Source organism: Peromyscus leucopus, chromosome 7 (assembly GCF_004664715.2).
Source record: "Peromyscus leucopus breed LL Stock chromosome 7, UCI_PerLeu_2.1, whole genome shotgun sequence".
Lineage (NCBI taxonomy): Eukaryota > Metazoa > Chordata > Mammalia > Rodentia > Cricetidae > Peromyscus > Peromyscus leucopus.
In genome coordinates, this window is record NC_051069.1 from 74419933 (window position 1) to 74438763 (window position 18831).

At 40.5% G+C, this 18831-nt stretch overlaps 1 long non-coding RNA gene across 1 annotated transcript; it reads right to left on the bottom strand.

Annotated features, from left to right (window-relative positions):
- Positions 1–15029: 15029 nt before the first annotated feature.
- On the bottom strand, positions 15030–18331 carry LOC119088429. Its single transcript, XR_005092099.1, has 2 exons — positions 18262–18331; positions 15030–15691 (listed from the first exon to the last, which is right to left on the bottom strand). It is a non-coding gene; the product is annotated as an uncharacterized LOC119088429 (long non-coding RNA).
- Positions 18332–18831: the final 500 nt, after the last annotated feature.

Consider the following 18831-nt stretch of genomic DNA (forward strand, 5'->3'; position numbering starts at 1 on the left):
ATATAGCATACAAGTTCATTTAGCATTGTCTATATATACATGTGTCCAGGGCTGATCAATTGGAGAACAATTGATGTGAAAGCTCATCCTGGAGGAAATGGATTCTCTCAGCAGTCACTGACTACCTGTGGCTCTTCATCTAGGGGTAGGACCTTACACAATTCTTACAAAGGCTCAACGGGTATCACAGAAGAGGGAGAAGAAAATGAGTAAGAGTCAGAGAATCAGGACATCTGCTGCTAGCTAGTGCCCCAAGACATGGCAGGAAAAATGTACCCATGAACACTCAATTGCCTGGAGAACAAAATGAGAACACTTCTCAGTTGCCTGGAGAAGCTGGGAGTAACACTTCACTTTTCCTCTGGCACAATGATGCATCCCAGCAAATCCAGCTACCCCAGAGGTTGAGGTGAGAAGATTCCAAGTTTGAGACCAGCCAAGCCAACTTGGATAAACCTCATCTCAAAACAAGCAAGCAAGTGAATAAACAAGTTGAAATGTTATTCCTATCTGCCCTGAAACCTTGGCAGCTGCTTGATTGACATCCTTGATATGGGAGGTGTGGCACAGATTTCCATGGACTTCTGGGCAGCTCTGTGGTCCCGAACTTCTCTAACTTCTTTAACTGACCAGGACATCTGTGGTGGATTCTCATTGGCCCCAGCTTTCCTCATGCTTCCTCCTGCTAATACTCTCCTCACAACCATATTCACTTATCTGATCTTTAAGGCTTCGGTGTGTCTGATTTGGTGTTGGGAAAATACAAGGATCTTCCCAGAAACAGTGAGAATCCTGGGAAAACCACTTGCCTCTCTTCTATCTGCCCCATTTTCTGTAAAGATCAGTGGTAGTAGCAATTTCTCAGGCTCCAGACAGAAATTCATTTTGATGCTGGGCTCTTTGACTTCCTACACACAGACTCATGGTACCAATTCTGCCTTTTGTCCTCTCACTATTTCATTCAAAATCTTGCTGCCAACAACATAATTATGATAATTATTTTCTTTTCAAATTTGGTTCAAGCATCACAGTGTGCGTCTCTTTTTTATTCCTCTTAATAGTTACAAAAACATTATGGGAAAGAAGCTGCTTTTTTTTTAATTGTTGTTGGAATAAATATTGGCTGAGTATCCTGTCAGATGTCAGCTGAAAAAAGAGTACAACCAAGCACTAATTTCAGGATTCAGTTGCAAGTCTATTACTCTACTACAAGCTTTGCCTCATTGTCTGTCACCTCAGCAATCCTACTGGGTGTCCATTGCCTGTAGAAGAAAATGCAAACCTTTTTGCATTAACCCTGGAGCAAAGTTCCTCTTGTGTACTCCTAAGCTTACTCCTCATTCTCTTTCCCTTAATATTATCAGATTGTTACCCATCTGCTTACAACTTCCCTTTGATTTCTGAACAACAATTTGTCCTCTGCTACTTTATTTTTTGTCCTTCTGTGACCACCTATTTGCTCCCTGATTAATCTATAACATTCCTAAAGTTAAGAGTGGAGGTTTTATGTATCTTTTTACTCATCTTAATACTTGCCAAGTGTCTTTCATGCAGTAGAAACACAATTCTGTTAATTAGTGTGAATTGACTAGACCTAACCAATGGGTCTCGTTTAGTAACACACAACAGTAGAATATAATTAATCCTTAGGAACTCCATATATGATCTATAATCTTCTAGTATATTACCCTGCATCAGACAATCCCTCGGTGATCTCTCTGTCTCTGTCTCTGTCTCTCTGTCTCTGTCTGTCTGTCTGTTTCTCTCTCCTCCCTCCCTCCCTCCCTCCCTCCCTCCCTCCCTCCCTCCCTCCCTCCCTCCCTCCCTCTCTCTCTCTCTCTCTGTGTGTGTGTGTGTGTATGTGTGTGTGTGTGTGTATCTCCCTAGACTGAAAATGTGCTTTGAAGCCATTAAAAAGGACAATAGATGCTGGGAGCTGAGTCATAGTTTATGCTCTAGACTTCCCTGCATGTCTTCAATATTACTTTCAAAGTACATTTCAGAATATTCTTCTTAAAAAAGCACAAAAGTAAAAATAAAAAATAAAAAATGAGAAATACAACAAGGCTGGGAACAACCCAAAGAATCATCGCTGTGAATGTGAAATTGTACTCATTGGACTGTCCTGAATATCTTTTGCTTCAACCTAAGACTTGGGAAACATTCAATTTTTGAAAGCCAGCACTATGCAGAAGGAGGGAAAGGGTACACATAGCATGGCTGGGGGGTGGGGTTATGATTAGTGCCATTCCTCATTCCTGGGGCACACCTACTGCCAAGGTGAAGACAGTGACCACTGATGGAAGTTTCTAGAGCTATCTTCCCACTTCCATGAGCTCCTCCATATCACTGGGGCAAGGGTATGACATAGGTTATATGTCACAAAAATTATATGACACCATCATCGTAGTGCCTACAGCCCATCATGGGCCAAAAAGTCATGTATAATACATGAGTCTATATTATAATATCATTTCTCTTCCTTGGATATTCTTATCAAATTTGTGATTGGATATTGTTTCTTGACTCCTGTATTCTTAACAACTAGCTCATTATCAGGCGCAATGACTAAATACTGAATCAATGCTTGAATGAATGAGGAAATAGGGATACTTAAGGAAAAATTAAAATCCTATATAGATGTAGTACCATGTTCCCTTTTAGAAACATTCCCTGTATAACTTTCAAATGTAAAATGATAGAAAGGAAAGATCCCTCCTAAACATTAAAAATCACTTGAAGAAACTTGCAATGTTTCTTTTTTTTTTCTGCAGAGGCTATGAGAAAATTCCAGAGTTACATTAAGCTTAATATTTGTTCCAGTATAATCTGAAGAACAAACACTGTGTATCTGTTTATAACACATCTTTGTATGTTTGTATTGTATATGTTCATTCATGTGTGCGCACTTACGTGTACAGGTGAGCACGAAGGCCAGATGTAGATGTCTTGTGCCTTTCTCTCACTCTTATTTTTTGAGACAGTGTCTCGAGTTGATCCTGGATCTCACCATTTGCCAGGACTAACTGGCCGCCCAGCTCCAGGATCCTCTGTTCTCTTCTTGCAGGCGTAGGACTACAGGCTTGTGCTACCACTCCCAGCTTTGTCTGTGCTTACGGGGCTCTGAACTTAAGTTCCATGCTTTTGCAGCAAGCGTTGTACTGGCTACACCTTCTCTTCAACCCCTGTCGGCACCATTTCTATGTGCAGATCACGTTTATGGATTCTGACTTTCAATCTTAGCAGAAACTGTCTCCCAGCCCATTTAGTCAACCGAGTAAGTCAGCCATGCTTATTAATTCAGAACAATAAAAAGAACAGTTTAAATATTACAGGAATGTTTAAATGAGAAATTCTTTGCTTGAGTTTTTTAGATTAATTATCTAATTCCATTCTCTAAGACAGACTTTAAAAATAAATATTATAATCCCCATCATGCAGACAAGAAATCTGAGGCTCAGAAATGTAATTTGGTCATGTTTATGATTTGAACATGGCAGATACAGAACTCTGTTATGTCCTCCTGATCCTACAGATTTTGTTCTGTTCATATTATACATGGACTATTTCATCTCCTCCACATATCTTTATATTGATTTTAATTGGGAGGAAGATTTTTAATCTATTAGGGGAAACATTGCTGAAAACAGCAAACCTCCTTCCACTAATTCCTCTTCTAGAAAACAGTATTAGCCAAGAATATATTCTGATTCTCCAAGAAAATCAAAACTACTATCTCATCAGCTGTGGCATGTTGTAGACTTCTACATTACCCATGATGGAACCATGTTGATGATTTTGCTAATGAAGACCCTAGGTACCACTTCTCCCTGGTATCTTTCAGCCAGTTCATGTTGGTGCTGGTCCATGGCTGCCTTCCCAGAAACAGCATGTTCCCAAGCCAAAGTATTCTTCTATTTCATATTATGACTACTTTAATGGAGGAAAGAGTCTCAGAGCAAAGGAAGTAGATATAGGCTGTATAAATAAAGTGCATTGTAGGCTTGAGAGTGAAGTAATGTCAGAGGAAGTTGAAATGTTACAAAGTAATAGCAGTTGTGAGGTTTAGGCATGAGCATATAACCATCATACATACGAAAGACAAAGGGCCAGGGCAGAAATTGGTATCAGTATGCACAGAGAGGTAAGAAAATGGTTCTTGGAGGATGCATATGACTTCTTCTCCAGGAGCCATGCAGAGGGGACTTTAATGCCACTTCCTTCTCTGTTTGTCCAAGCTGTTTATATGTTCTAGCAGATCTTTCTTTCTCTAATCCTCAAACCTGACCATGCTTATTGAAATGCAGATAGCTGGTGCTGTAACTCTGGAGCAAGTCCTGGGACTCTGTTTTGGAGGCCGTGTCCATGCTGAGAATTTGGAAGCTTACTTCTATAGCAAGGCTGTCGTCATGTGATACTGTGTTGGTTAGTATGGTCTGAAAGAAGAATCAAAGCATCCAGCATCTTAGAAAATCAGTTCAAAAAGATTTACTCTCTCAAACTTGGTCTGTGAGCATGAACTTTTACATGAGACTCATTTCAGAAATCTAGTAGGTTTAGCTTCTTAAAATAAACAGTACTCTTTTTTTTTGCTGACTTCTGGGATTTAAGACAATTTAGTTCCTCAAATGTTATCTGTATTTATACAAACATGCTAAAATGAACTTAGACTTTTACTTTCCGGATAAAGCATAATTTTAATTTTCTTATACAAGTAAATTTGTTGAGCCACAAAACACAGTGATGTGGGCAAGTATGTGCATTTCATTCGGTTTGTGCTGCTTCATTTAAGTTTATATTTCAGCATTTATTTCATTCTCTCTTACCTATTTTATTTTATTTCATGTTGATTGTGTTGGGGCTCAAGTCCAGAGCCTTGGGCAGCTGAGCGTGCGCCGTACTGCTGAGATACTCCATCAGCACTAGATCATGACTTCTAAGATGGGCAATGCACACAGTACAAATTCTCCATTGATTCCTGAGAATCAGTAATATATTCCAGTCTGTCTAGGGTAAGTTAGTCTATGAAAACATCCCATGACTATATGAAGGACACAGAATTTCTCTTTCCTTTAGAAGCTTTCAGAAGAGGGAAAAAAATTATGAAATAAGATTTATATTTGTAAAACCAGGCCCAGCGTGGTGATGTGCTTCTAATCTCAGTACTGGGAAGGTGGGGACGAGCGGATCCCTGGAGCTCACCAGCCAGCCCACCTACCCTACTCAGCAAGCCCAGGCAAAAGAGAGATTCTGTCTTAATAAAATGGTAGATGACTCCTGAGAAACAACCACTGAGGTTGACCACTGGCCTCCATGTTCAGGAGCACACACGTGCACTTCCCCCAACATAGCCCTCCTCGAGAACTCCCATCTGTAAAAGAAAATTATACGTAACTCTATTAATAATGTGATTTTAAAAAAGTTGGATTCTTCTAATTGCCCAATTTGGCTAGGCAAAGGACAGAGAGGTTAGTCAACTGGTACAGGCTCAGAGACACTGTGACTACACAGGAGGTGTGGGGGAGAGGTGCTGGGATGGGAGTGAGACCCTAGGGAAGAGCTCTTCTCTCTTACCATTCGTCTTGGTTTTCAGTTCCCTTGACTGGTGGCCCCTGCAGGTGTCCTTGACCCCCTGGCTGATATTGTCTTTCATCATTGATTACTGTCAGTAAGATGATATGAAACATGATTACCCTAGATTTTATTTACTTGTCCTAATCCTCTGGAATTCCTAGTAAAATCCATTTGCTTTTCCTTTGTTTCCATCATCTATAATGAAAGTCTTGGCAATTTGATCCAACTAAATATATTATGTGTATCTAACCATTCCTTAGGGGATTTGGCTGCTGGGTAAGTATTGGTAAATTAAGTGCACTGAAGTAGAAAGTTGATTTTGTGTTAGATCTTCGTCAGTGCCCTTCGATGTTTATTCATTATAACTGATCAAAAAGTTTAGGAGCAAGCAAATGACTGCTTGAATGACACCTATCTGAGCCTTCCCAGGCAACCTGGTCAGTAGAAACTTCCTAAGAGCCAGTGGGTAAAAAAAAAAAAAAATCAGGCAGGTATTGCAGGTCAGGGAGAGATGGTAGCTCTATCAGCTACTACTGCCCTTTCCACATCTCTTGAATCCTGTGAGGCTGTAAGCAGTGTTGCTGCCACTCTAGAAATTCCATGGGAGCAGAAGCAGCAATAGCCTCGGTGGCATACCTTCAATGCAAACTATGGAGCCGTCAGGCAACCAACACATCTTGAGGATGCTTCCACTTGTTATCATGAGAGTCATGAGTTCTTCAGCCATTGAAGGGTTACTCAGAAAGGCTCTAACCCAGCTTTGGGTATCTAATAGGGTCTTCAATCCAGCCATGGAAATTGCCACAGCTGCATGGCAACAGGTCCAATTGCAACCCATGCTCCCTGAGACTATTCTTTTGCTGCTGCCACTTTAGATACTTTGAGACGATTCTGAGAGACTTTATGTTGGTCATGGCTACTCAATGTCACCCTCACATGACTCAAGCCACAACTGCTCTAGATGTACCCACCGAAGTCCTAAATCAGTTCAGGGAGGAACACCTTTCCCACCCAGGACAGATGGAACAGTCAAGCCAAATATATCTGCATACACTGTGTGACTCAACAAAATGTTTGTGGTTAGCAAACAAGATGCTCAGTGGTTATAAAAGCGACCCTGTATCACTTCTCTCTGGGCAATCAAGAATATTTTACACCTGTACACTCTGTTGCCCCACTCCCTAGAGCTACAAGACATGGTCCCTACCAGGCTTCATTCTAATGCTTTTATCATTTATTTGTGGCCTTTATCATGGGTGGAATGGACTGCGCTGATAACACAAACAGGGAACAACTCTTGGGGATGGCAGTCCCAGACACAAGCAACAACAGCTAGGAGATACAGATAACAAGTTCCAGAAGGTAGCTCCTAGACTGTGGATGGCCAAGACTGTGAGTCTGGGAAGAGGAAATGAATAAAGGCTGTGAAAGCAAGGGAGTACTCAGAGCTGAGACTGTGGAAGAGTTGTAAACTCAGGCTGCTGAACAGCTTCCAGAAAGCTCCAGAGCGATAGCAGCTCTATTTGCCAAGAAATAACCCAGAACCACAGTGCTAAAATCTATAGCACTCAGAGTGGCAACACGAGCTACTGGGTGTTGAGCCACAGGCTCAGAAGACTACAGTGGTAAACACTAAGAGGGTTCTGGCTTCCTAAACTCAGAGCTGATCGTAGTAAGGAAGCTGCACTTTACCTGTTTGTGATTTCCATCCAAACAGAGGAAAGGAACACTCAGCCAACAGGCAACACCCCACCCTCAGCTTCCTTTCTCCTGGCAATTTTAAGCTCCAACTCACCTAAACAGAAGATCTGCCATCCACACAACTCAACTATTTATAGAGTCCAGAAGGAAACAGAGTGAGCTGTCTTATTTTGAAGCATGCTGTCCCATCAACAACACTAACATTTATTCTACACTTTACAGCTAGGACAATGGAATAATCCATAGCCTGAATCAGTACACTTTCATAAATGAAATGATAGTGACTAAAATTAGGTCAGCATTATTGACTAAATCAAAATCAGTACAATTGCAATTGGCAATATGGCCACCCAGCCCCTGGTAGCTTCAGTCTTCCTGTGGACTCCTCTAAGATTCTAATAGACAATGATATGAGTATATGAATGCTCAGAAGTTTGATGAGACCTCAAGAAGGAACTTAGGAGTGAAATGTGGGCTGGGGACCTAGAAGTATCACTTGATTTAACAGCTTCCTTATAGTTTAAATTCTGAATGTGTGTAGAAACCCACAAAGCACAGGGTTGAAGGAAGAGGTGGAGATGTGCTGATACTCTTGCTCTTGTTTCTAGCTGGCTTAATGTCATTACTTTTTAGTGGTTATGAAACATTTTTGTGTTGGGTGAACATTACATCATAAACCAATGCTGCCCAGGAAGAGAAGAAAACTATTCTTAAACAAAACATGGGAATGGGGAACCAAGAGTACCTCGAAAGTTAAGCTTGTGTTTGATTTAAAGAGGAAAGCAAGGTTGAGAAGGAATCAAGTTGTGCTATTGAGGAAAGCATTCACATGCTTTTATTTTCCAGTGCATTAAAATACAGAGATCCCTTTGCAGAGAGGCACCTCCTGTCATGGCAGATGCCAGGATACAGTGCAGAAAAGGGATCTATGATCTGTTCTCCTCATGATACAGTTTCTGAAATCTTTCCTGCCTGCTTCTTACATCCCAATCTTTGCCTCCCATGCTTTCCTAACCTTAAGGGTATCCCATGGAGAAATTCCAATTTAGAAATCATTTCATCACTTATACCCCCAGCCCCATTCAGTGAGCAAGTAATATGATCCTGTCTGTGGAATAATTTGCAACCAAAGTTAGAGAACATGGGCCAAATGTAGCCTTTCTTTCCTTATTGTCATCAAGGGTTGGTGGCAAAGCTGGTATCGAGATGTATTAGGCTCCTAAAGAGCTGATGCAGGAATAGATTTTGTTTCTGTTTTGCAAAGCCTGATGGTAATTGGAGAAACAAATATAGCTATGAGGGAACTGAACGTGTTTTCTTCTAGAAAGCAGGTGAAAGAACTGGGTTCTGTGGAGAAAGACTGAAAACCAAAGAGAAATCGGAACACAGGCATGGATGGAAAAGGAAAGATGAGAGACAGTCATTGTAAAAGCTCATTCTGTTAGAAGGCTTCTGGTTTTGTGCCATAGATCGCTCTGACTTGGTGTTTCTCAGTTTGAGCTGCCCAGTAAACTCTTGAAGGAACTCAGAATACACTAATTCACAGGTTTCATTTCCAGGTACTCCAAGCTGACTGGTCTTAGGGCGGGACTGAAAATATGCTCGCAGGAGTGTCCAACCTTTGGACACTGAGACATGACATTGTCATTTACAGAATTCATGCTTGAGAATCAAATTAAACACAATTAAATTACACACAAAAATTGAAATTAATTCCCCACAAAATATCTTATAATGTTTTAGGAAAGTTTATGATATTGGTTGGGTTGGGTCATCTTCATAGCTATCTTGGGGTACATTTGGTCTAAGGAACACAGGTTGACATGCCTGGATTGTGTTTAAAGGTGTCCCCCTCTTAGTTACTATTTCTAAGATTAAATAACATGACCTACATGGGTGCATTTTGCACAAGTCTCTTCAAAGTTTGTTTCTTATTGACAGGATTGTTAAGTCAATATTCACTGGGTTTCAAAGCAAAGGGATAAAATAACACATTTGTGTGATCTTTAGGGGAAAATTCAGTTTGGGGGCAAGAATCATTCTCAGAAATGTGCATGTGTATATGAGTGTGTGTGTGTGTGTGTGTGTGTGTGTGTGTGCTTGTCTGTCTGTCTATCTATTATTTGGGATGGAACCTAGGACTTCTACATGGTAGCAAGTACTTCAGAACTAAACTATATTCCATGTCCTCCTCTTCCTTTTTATTTTAAAATAAGATTTCATTAAGTTGCCCAAGCTGGACTTTCACTCACCCTATTGCTCAGGCTAGCCTGGAAGTTAATATACCCTTGCTTCAGCCTCCCACATAGTTGAGATTACAGGTCTGTGCCACTAATTCTGCCTCTTAGGATTGATTTTTGAAATTCAAGTTAGATGAGGAATGAGGTCTACAACCTGGAAGAAGAAGAGCACTCACAAACGCATAGCAAAGAGAAGTAGTCTATGGGCAGAATTTATCTTTCCTTTTCTGATTGATTCAACAGACACTTATTGCATATGTAATCTGTGTCTCACATTGTTTCATCACTGTGATGTCTGATAAATAATCACAAAGAGAAGGCTGAATTAGACAAAATAAGGCTGACTTCCTTTTCGGGTGCTCAAAAGGGAGGGTGGTTTGTTTAGGTTTAAATGTCACTTTAAGAGCAAGAAAGTGGCAAGCAATGCCCCACAGAGTTCTCATGAATTGGTCAATCCAGAGACAAAGAGGTGTGAGATTCTGTCACAGAAGGAAGATACGTGTGTAGGGCTGTACAGGGTGTCACACATCTTCTCAGCAAAGTGTAAGGTGTACTTGCTGATGTGAAATTTGGTTAGTGTTGATTTTTTAGAGAAAATGATAACAAAATGAGAAAAAAAACTTTTTAAACACATACTAACCATGACCCCAGATAAACCTATAGAATGCATTTAATAGTTCATGTATTAAAATTGAAATACTTAACTCATATCTCCATTGTGAAGAGACTCAGTTCTCTGTGTTTTAGTGGTTGCTTCAAACCCTTAGAAAGTTACATCAATTCCTAAGTCCATGTGCAAACTTATGGAGATTTGAACTCTCCATAGACACCTCACTCCCTGTAATTTTCATCATTATCAAGAAGTATATGGAATCAAGAGTAGCCTGTGTGAGAGCCAGAGCTCTGGTCCCTTGGGCACTGGAGTTGTTTTATGATAGGTGTGGATATCAGATTAGAAGTAGATTCAAGACAAGCTACAACATATGATAAACTAGTGTAACAGTTTGTGGGTATGGCCTGATGTCTGCTGCAGCTCTAACACCTGAGAACTAAATAGAAACACAGATTTGCAGGTTCCACTGGGACATAATGAGTCAAAAACTGAGAAAGGGATCCAGTCTTCTGCAAAGTATACAATGAATGTTGAAATTTGAGGACAGCTGAGTCAGTGGTTCCCAACCCTGGTTTCCATGGAGTGAAAGTGAACAGGTGGAGATTTCAGTTCCTTAAACTGAAATATGTAAGTCCATTCACCAGAAAATTATTGGCATAGAGGCATGAAAAGGACCTAGCTGCAATGCACACAGGGTTTGACTGGGAGCATGGGACGTGAACCAGGAACTTCTGGCCTTGAACTTAAACCCATGACAGATAGCTGTAGTAACGCAAGAGATGATTCTGAGGTATGTTAGATGCTGTCTGAAGCTTTTACAAGACACCCTACCTCACCGTGAATATATTTACTTTGGCATTTTACAGAAGAGAGAGACAACGGCAACAACATAACCACTTCCTAGAAGATACAACATAAGGGTGGACTTGTGACCGTTTGTGAGGAGCCCTCTACCTCCTAGTAATTTCCTGCCCTTCGCTTCCTGTGGATGCTGGGGCATCTTCTAGGGTGGGTGATTAAATCCTTGTCAAAGCTGATAATCTTTGCTTTGTTCTTGCTCACAGAGGAGGCCAACTGTCATTATTAGCTTCATTTCCAGTGCACAAAATTGAAGGACTGTTGCAGAGAAACAAATAGACTCCAGGAAGAAGGCGTCATTCTTTTTAAACCTTCTTACCCCATCCACACACCTGGCCCAGAGATGGGAGAATTACAGGGATCCCGACTGAGAACTAATGTTATTGATTTCCTGCTAATCGGATTTTTCTTGAGTCCAGCAACAGTCAAGTGTTTACAAGAATTCTCTTTTCAAAACAACTCCAAAGTCACTCCCAGCAGAGAGGCAAGGAACCAGGAAATCAATAACGCAGAAACTGCTACTGAGAGTTCCATCTACCCAGCGACGGGGATATTTATTTATAGAAAAACTGGCCACTCTAGTTTAGTGTGGTAATAACACGGTACAGCTCGTTCAAAGAGTGGCGTAGTTGATCACAGCCTTGCATTATGCCCACCGTAAATTGTCTCTGTGAGCAAGAGCCTATAATTTAGAGAGATTTGCCATGAATGGTAAAGCCTGGGTCATTGTAACAGATACTTCTTTACCAACTCTATTTGTGGGGAGGACTTTTAAAAAGGAAGGAAAAAGGTTAGCTCCAGGAAACCTGGAAGGGGAAGTGAGCTTCATTTGGTTTTACCTACATGAGAGCTGTTTTACACCCGGCACAAGCTTTTCATGGCCGAGCTTATTTATCACAAGCACACACACACACACACACACACACACACACACACACACACACCCCTAAACAACTATTTCTCCACTGTCCTACTTAACTTACGCACTACATCTCTTTACATGTTCCTTCAACAGTGGGAAAATACATTTATTTTCAGTTGTATACTTTAAGTTTTATTTTCTTATTTATTAGCGTATATAGTTTTCTATTTATGTAAGGAGGAACATGTGTGTCAGGGTGCCTGCTCTAGGCCAGAAGATGTCGAGTCCCAAGAAGCTTGAGTTTCAGAAGATTGTGAGCAACCTGATATGAGCTCAGAGAACTGAACTTGAGACCTTTGGAAGACCAGCAAGGGTCCTTAACTGCTGAGCCATCTCATCAGCTCCTTCAAATGCCCTTTTTAATTTTAGAGATTATCATTGGTGGAAGTCAGTTTCCTGACTCAGATGTCAAGCTGTTTTTCAGTGGACTCCTTGAGACACAGTCCTGTTGACATTTTGTGGCATCACATCAATCATTGCTGATGGAAGAGTAAGAAGTGCATGCAGATTGTACACACGGCTACTTCAAAATCATCTGCACGGTGTCCTGGGGCAACTTCTCAGAATTTTAAAAATCATCATCAAATGACTACTCGGTGTGACACTGGGGGTCAGCAGGCTCATCGCTGTGGGTACTGATGCTATTTTCAGGCTCTCTCAGTCATGGTGAAGCAGTCCTGAGGATGATATTTGCTCAGAGGTATGCCGGTCAAGATTTGAAACTTGATCTCCAAGGAAAGTAGGGCTGATTTACACACTTTGTGTGATGTAAAAACACCCCCACATGGCTATTTGAAGCATGAACAGAAATTCTCAGGAAGCAGATATTTGGAAGAGACATACTATTGTGTAGTATTTCTAGAATACAGAAAAAAATGAATGAAAACACATCTCTGGTCAATATGTGATCAAGAAACATAGTAAGACCATTAATAAGTGATAACTTTTGGATCATTATCTGAATTTGAAACTGACTATACTGGTTTATATGATTTAAGTTTTAAAAATGATTGTGTTTATCATACAGCTTGAAATTTTCCTAAAAATATAAAATTGGCGTTTATGACCTAGTAGTAAGTAGTCAGCTACAGCATACCACTGGTTTTCTGGAAATTACAGGACAGATTTATGAATGAAAGGAGATTCCAAGTGGTGGCATTAAAATCTAGGTTCAGTGAACAGCAGAGGAGAAAGTGGCCAGGACTGAAGAATAAACTCCAGGCAGTCAGATTCCAGCCTGAAGGGCAGAGGTCACTAACTAGTGACCTAAGACTACAGTTGAATTGAAAATATTCCTTGTTGAGGAGTTCCGATACCACTGACCAGTGGCTTGGAAGAAAGCAGCTGGACCTGAGATGCAGTCACAGTCTTTATGCAAGATAGTGAACTGCAGCTTACACCTGATGACACTATTCCTCCTTGGCTCCTTCCCATAGCTTGGTTCTTTTTTCTACTTTTTTTTTTTTTTTTTTTTTTTTTTTTGGTTTTTCGAGACAGGGTTTCTCTGTGTAGCTTTGTGCCTTTTCTGGAACTCACTTGGTAGTCCAGGCTGGCCTCAAACTCACAGAGATCCGCCTGGCTCTACCTCCGGAGTGCTGGGATTAAAGATGTGCACCACCATCGCCCGGCTTTTTCTCCTTTTTTTAATTAAGAAATTTTCTACTTATTTTACATATCAACCACAGATTCCCCTGCCCTCCTTTCTCTCATCATCCAGCCTTTCCCCCAACCCACCCCCCCATTCCCACCTCCTCCAAGACAAAGTCTCCCATTGGGAGTCAGCAGAGCCTGGTACATTCAGTTGAGGCAGGTTCAAGCCCTTCCTCCCTGCACCAAGGCTGAGCAAAGTGTCTTACCATAGGCACTAGGTTCCAAAAAGCCAGTTCATGCACTAGGGACAGGTCCTGGTCCCACTACCTGGGGGCCCCCTAAACAGTTCAAGCTAAACAACTATCTCACTTATCCAGAGGACCTAGTCCAGTACCATGGGGGCTCCTCAGTTATTGGTCCACAGTTCATGTGTTTCTATTAGTTTAGCTAGTTGTCTCTGTACTTTTTCCAAACATGGTCTTGATATCTCTTGCTCATAGAATTCCTCCTCTCTCTCATAGATTGGACTCCTGGAGCTCCGCCTAAGACCCGGTCATGGATCTCTGCATCTGCTTCCATCAGTCACTGAATGAGGGTTCTACGATGACAGTTAGGGTATTCAACCACCCTGTTATCTGCTGACATCTTTATTCCAATTTACTACTGGACCCCAAGTCTTGATTATTTAACATCTTTTCTCCATAGCATTTATGACTGACTAGTAAGAAGACTAAATTTTACTTTGGTTTTTGCTGTTCTTTATTATTATTATTATTCCTGCCAAAATTTACACTTCTTAAGCTTATTACAATGCCTGACATGGAAGGTCTAAATAAATACAAGCTAAAGAAATAGATACTGCTGTGGTCTCCCTCCCCCCCCCAAAAAAAAAAAATCTCATGTGAATAAAGCTTAATCCTCACTGAAACAGTATTTGGAAGTATAGCATCTGGGGAGATGTTTAGGCTACCAGAGCTCCTCTCTCATGAATGAATTAATGCTATCATGGAAGTCCTTATCAGAGGGAATTTGGAACCTGTAGGTCGAGCTTATCATCAGGATTGCCAGCTCCCAAATAACCGCAGGAAGATTGGAGACTCCTTATTAATTGTGAAAGCTTAGCCGATAGCTTAGGCTTCCTTTTAGCTAGCTCTTATACCTTAAATGAGTCCATTCCTATACATCTATGTGCTGCCCGAGGCTTGTTTAGCTCATCTATGTAATTTCTATTCTGCTTCTTCTGCATCTGGCTGGCCACTCCTGAGACTCCACCCTTCTTCTTCCCAGTATTCTCTCTCTCCCAAAAATCTTGCCTAGCTACTGTCCATTTAGCTTTTTATTAAACCAATCACAGTGACATATATTCCCACAGTGTAAGGGAATATTCCATGGGAATCTTTTACACTTTGGCCATGTAAGGATGTGGCATCTAATGTACTATCTCGGAAGTAGAACACAGCCCTCACCTCAGACTTGTACTTTGATCTTGTATTTCTTGACCTCCAGGGGTGTGAGAAATAAAGTTCTATTATTTGTGAATTGCCCAGTCTGTGGTGTTTTATTGATGCATTAGAAATTATCTAAGACAGATATTCTTCCCATGAAAACTGAAGGCATTTCAAACAATGAAGAAGGATGGGATGGGACAGGAGGCAGGAAAGAGAGAAATGGCACCTTCTGTATTGGGCAGCTCATAACGTGGCCTCTTTAGGTTTCCTAAAGATGGAATCAGTGATAGATATGGAATCCCAGGTGATTCTCATTCTCCGACATGGGCGATGAGCAGTATAAAGGACAGCTTTTCTATGAAGAGTGGTCCTTTTAAACTCAAGTATCTTCATTGACTATGCCTGTCATGATTTTCTTGGCGTGGCTTAATCCATCCAAGGTTTTTGCAGCTCTTTCTCTTTGAAGTGTCTCTATTTCACAGAAATGGCTTCTATAGCATCATCTTTTCTGTTCTTTGTATTTTAAAAGCTGCAGCTAAAAGTTCCTCCACTGCTGCCTTCTGAGTCTAGCCAGTTCAGACTGCCCTTTACATCTCCAGTTTCTTTGTTAAGGCTACTTCCTTAGCAGGAAGACCACGGACAGCACCAATCACACTCCACTGTCTTTTCATGTTCAGCCACCTGTGTATTCATTTGGCTGTCCTCTTCTTTCACAATGGCAGGATGTCTTAGAGGAAGTTGAAAACTCAAAGAGAAGCCAAGTTCACCACATTATTATCATTATTTCATAACCACATCAGCTTAAACTTTCGAACAAAAGTAGACATTCATTGAGACATAATGGTTCTAGGAGAGCAGATTTCTTCTGCCTGGTTCTATTTCTGCTACTATCAACTAGCAAAGGGTGAGATACTTCCAGCTCTTGATTTCTTTCTCACTATAAATGTAAGTATAATATCCACATCAAAATCAAAATTACTATGACTGATTATTAAGACCTAAAGTGCTAATACAGTGTCTTTTGTGTGGTAAGCACTCATTCAAGGTTAGTGTTGACAATTACTATTTGGGGAGCTATTTGAAAATAAAAATCATCAGCTAAAATATGTGTGATGGATGACTAGTGTTTCTCCCTCTAGACACACTTTCCAACTTGTGTGCTCCACTGCTATCTATGAGACTAATATGGACTCCTTCTATGTAAGGGCTTCCTCACCTCTGGGCTTCTCACTGGACTACTAGGAACACTAATAAAAGCTGGGCTCTTTCTCTCAGACATTTTCTTCTCTATGAATCATCTTTACTCTGTTAAAAAACAAACAAACAAAAACGTGGCTCCTTTCAGATGTTAAAAGATTGGCTACTTACTCTCTAGGTCATTGATAAGCATTTTGTCCTCTTACTGGTGGTTGCCTGCTGTTATGACCTCTGGGAGACACTATTGTGGTTTGTGTTTCCCCTCTCAACTCCCTTGTAAATAGTCCCTTTATTAAACTCTATTCAGTTTTGGAGTAATGTCTGCTTCCTTCCTGAAACACAGTTGATGAAGTCTTTGTTACAACACTTTGTGCAGTTACAACACACGTCTTAACCTATATGCTTATTTGTCCCTGGCAACTAGCAATGCAAAATACCACAATTAAAGAAAATAGACAAGACCAACAAAATTTCCATCACTATTACAGACTTAGAACAAACAAACAACAAACAAAATCCCAGTGTTATCTAACATCAAGACAACCCATCAGAGCTCCCAGATCAACCTCTCTGATACTAATTCATCATCTCTCCACCCTCTATACTGCTATGCACTGCTATTAAGAATACTACTACCAAACTGGCTTCCCATGTGAAACTTCATGTCACTTTGATCTGTCCTTGGGATCTCCTCACATACCCATACAAAGAGAACAGGATGTAGCACAAGCAAGGACTTGATGGTGTAGGTGGCATCATCCATCAGGGTACCATTTTATTCCTTTCCAACATTCTCCATCTATAATCATATCTCTAGCCATAAATCACTATCTGAAAAATATTTTACTGCCTCAAAATTATAAAACGGAGATACGCTCAACAAAAAGTTTTTAAAAAATGGTTTGGGTATAAATATATCTTACTGTTTGATCTGCTCATCCAGCAAAGCTCTTGGCACATAGTAGTCAGTGAATGCTTGTATAGAGGATGAATAAATGGACAAAGGGGAGATTTGTAGATGAAATTAGCTTCTAAATAAGTATGTTTTTTTTCTGGCTTTTTATGATGCAAGTTAAAAACACATCAGTTTAAAAGGGACTGGCTTCTAAAACAAATGAATTCTTTTCCTTTTCATTGTATGTTATTTGTCTAGCCTTTAATAAACATTAGCATTTCTCACCAGATTAAAAACCACTACCATATGCTGAGACCTACTTGGGAACTGGAGTTCCATAGGATTCTGTCTCTGGGACCTAGCTCTATTTCCCTCAGCTCTAGGCAGCTTCTCCAAGCTCCACATTAAAGTCCTTGCTATTTTCACCTGTTTGCTTAAAGTTTGGGTTGTTTCCAACGGCTGGCTGTAGTGCAATAACCCATTTAAAAGCCTAACAAACCTCCTCCTGGAGATAACTGATGCTAATGAGGCATGGAAGAATCAACTTGAACCACTGGTAGAAGTTTCAGTTTCTTTTCATGGAAAATAAAACTTCCAAACTTGATCATGTATGAAAGCAAAATCAGCCCTTCCAAGAAAAGGAACTCATAAAAATAGCAATAATGGTGATTACCATGAAAGTATCCATAACGTAATGAGGCAAGGCAAGGTAAGTAATTGAGATTTGTGTTTGTTATCCCATGGTCCTGCCCTAATGGGTTCATGGGAATTGACTACTGTGAGCAAACAATGGTTCTGAAGAATAAATTTATTGATTAATTCATAAAACATATAGCCAACTTCCTCTGCCAGAAGTATTTGTGCAAAGGAAAACAAAAAATAAATAAACGATATGATATTAAACACTGTTTTGAAGTAGATCAGAAAGATCAACAAATGAGATTTTCATTGATCTGAAACAGAGGAACCCCCAACCACATCTCAGGCACATTTACAAGTAAGTCAGGTTACATTGGAAATGAAGACTTAGGCTTTCACTGACCACCAATAACTGTCACCATGCTTTTGTCACCCTTCTGTAAATTATTACAATTCTGCTCTGCAAAGGTCATGGTGGAAAATTAACAAATACATTCCCTGGGAAGAAATTAGCATGTTTATATTTTTCTCTGGATCTGAAGTGTGCTGACAAACAAGCCCCAGATTGTCCTGCTTTAGCTTACCATTTAATTGTACCCTTCACAGGTGGACTGCTATCCCCACGGCTCTGTGATGTTGACTCTTTGATCTTGTTCTACTTTCATTTCAAAATGTACTTTTAACACGACACATTTCTTCACCAGATAAGAGGGTGCAACGGGTAAATCTACTACCAGCAATTAAATTCGCCAGCCAGGAAATGCCACATAGTACCTGATGAACAACAAGGACATTGGACCCATCCCTGTTAACATAAAAGAGCTGTGGGGTTTGGGTCTGCTTTGATTGAATTCCCATACTACCAAAGTCAAAACTAGTCAACCCTCTGTTTATTTGGTGTTTCTCTCCACCCTGAAGTGTGCTAGCTTTGACAGACTATCACAGTAGGAGGTTGACTTTCAGCTGCAGCAATTCACAATTGTCCATGCCTCACTTACCAAATTTTTTTCAGATGAGAATTGTTGTAGCATATTATCTCATAGGCTTGTGAGACTGAAAGAAACACTACATGAAAAGTGGCTAGCATTAGATGAGTACACAATGAATGGTCATTACATATTTCACACCTTTTCTCCCTCATTGAGGTGCCTATG